Genomic DNA, 2,295 nt, shown 5'->3' with positions numbered 1-2,295 from the left:
TTTCTCTTATTAGCCTCATTACAAGCCTTGAATAAATTCAAATATAATGAACCGTTTGTGTAGTTGAGGAATGTTATAAAATATAGATAAAATCATAAATACAAACATATATATATAAAAAAAATTGGAAATTATATATATCAGATTTACTTCTACGTTTAGTAAAGATAAGGACCAAATTTCTGGTTTCTACAGTGGTTTTTCTTTTCCTCCACATTTTTTATTTTATTTTGTTTCTAATTTGAACGATAAATGAAAGAAATTTCAAGAAAAATTAATTTCACCACTGTAAGGTCTATAGGTTAGAATACAGGCAAGTCCCTCATTGTCTGGGGTTGTATCAATGCTGTAGGAGTGGGTTCCATTGAATTTATGGATGATGTTATTTGATTGATCATGTATAATATGACGATATTTTATAAAGAAATCTTCCAATTCTACTTTAAAAATCGATCCCCAACTTAGTGTCAAAATGTTAAGACATACTTAAAAAATTGTTATCTCTACCCTCCCAGCTTTTCAAATTACCCGTATAACAGAATTAAAATAATCTATCACTCACCTGAAGTTAATCAGCAGCCTGCTTGTATTTTGGTTCTCAAGCCAAAAATGTATACACTTTTTTTTTTTTTCAAATTAAAGTTAAGGCCCGTCAAAATGTTAAGACACACTCCCTGGTAAAAATAAATAAAACTCATTTTAATTCTTCGTGGCCTTTACACCACCATTTATTAATTCAAAAATTCTGTTTGGTAATGAATCGTGCAATTGTTTGATTGTTTCTCATGAAGCCAGAATTGCAGATTTCAAATCCTTGATTGTTTCGCACTGTCTTAACTCAGAGTACACCTTTCTTGAAAGAGTTTCCCAAACATTTTCGAAAATGTTCAGGTTGAGGGAGACAACAGGCCAGTCTAATTTGGCAATTTTGTTGCGAGTAAACCAGTATTTGGGTTACTAAAACTAAGGGGGCAGTGGTAGCAGTGTGGTAACGCGCAAATCTACCAAACCACAGTTTGTCAGATCGAATCCCGGTCCCATCTGGACTTTTTTCAAGCACAAAATAATGCAAAATTCACTCACAGCCTCTCCCCAGGCATTTGTGAGGGTTAATAAGTTATGAAATTAATACAAAAATCCATCTGGCCCATCCAGATTGAATTTTTTTTCATCACTTAAAAGATGACTTTCTTCCACTGCTCAGTCCATGACATCACATTACGAGCAAAGGCCATCCAGGATAATTTGTGACGAGTACTCAAAACGTCTTTCCAATTTTTTTCTAACTATTGTTTTTGACTTTTTTAATAATCTTTAGACATTCATAAGTTTTGTTTGAACTCCAGCTTCCTCAGCAATTGCTCTTACTGTTTTACAAGAGTTGGATGCGATTTGAAGAATATTCCGTTTCTCTCGTAATGTCAAAGCAGGGGGCCTCCCAGTAGAACGGTGGGCTCCATATTTCTCCCCGTGCTGAATAAACTTTGCGACCGATGAAAAACTCCGCTTGATTTGACGGGCTATTTCCCAACAACTCATCTTGTCCTTGTTGAGATTTCCCCATAGCTCTCATTCTTTTTATGTCTATATTAAAATAAATTCAACACTGTACTGAAGTAGAAATAGTATTTTAATGATATCAAATCATCTTGAGGATTAAGAAAATAGTAAACAACAAGTGTCTATCATTTTGACGCATATAAAATGTCAATATTTACTGATATTGGATTTAAATAATCCTCAAGGTCTGAGAAGATTATCCCCATTCTAATATCATAATTTATACTTTAAACTGTAATTAAAAAAATAATATCAATCAAAAATAAAGAAAAGGTGAAAAGTTTTTTTAAAATTTCAATGGGCATGTCTAACATTTTGACACTTAGTGTACTTACAAATCTGAAAGGAGAGTTAGTTACCATTTTTCAGGAGGACAGACCATTTATCGAGAACTACAGTTCAAAAAATAATTACAGATATAAAATACACTGCTGCTAAATGAAAAAAGAAATGCTCATTGGTTTTGACGATATTGTAAAAATTATTTAAAGTAAATAAAAAGGAAAATTGAGTTTTAACTTATTCTCAGATCTAAAATATAGTTTTGAAGATGACAAGATTAAATGAAAAGATCAAATATTAAATAGATATGAGAATTTTTATTTTATTATATATAATATTATAGAATCTTAATCTCAGGGCTTGTTTTTCTAAGCAATCAGAACACTAAACTTTAATAACACTTTTAAAATTATACTTAATTATACCAGGGCATTCAAAAAGTCCTGTCGTTTT

General features: G+C 31.4%; 1 protein-coding gene across 3 annotated transcripts in view; it reads right to left on the bottom strand.

Moving 5' to 3' along the window:
* The window catches only part of LOC106677975 (4'-phosphopantetheine phosphatase), a 21,202-nt gene that overhangs the window by 4,898 nt on the left and 14,009 nt on the right, over positions 1-2,295 (bottom strand). The window lies entirely within an intron of this gene.

Source organism: Halyomorpha halys, unplaced genomic scaffold (genome assembly GCF_000696795.3).
Source record: "Halyomorpha halys isolate HHAL.00 unplaced genomic scaffold, Hhal_1.1 Scaffold116.1, whole genome shotgun sequence".
NCBI classification, from domain to species: Eukaryota; Metazoa; Arthropoda; class Insecta; order Hemiptera; family Pentatomidae; genus Halyomorpha; species Halyomorpha halys.
Note: the sequence above shows the minus strand (reverse complement) of the source record. Positions and strands in the feature narration are given on the sequence as shown.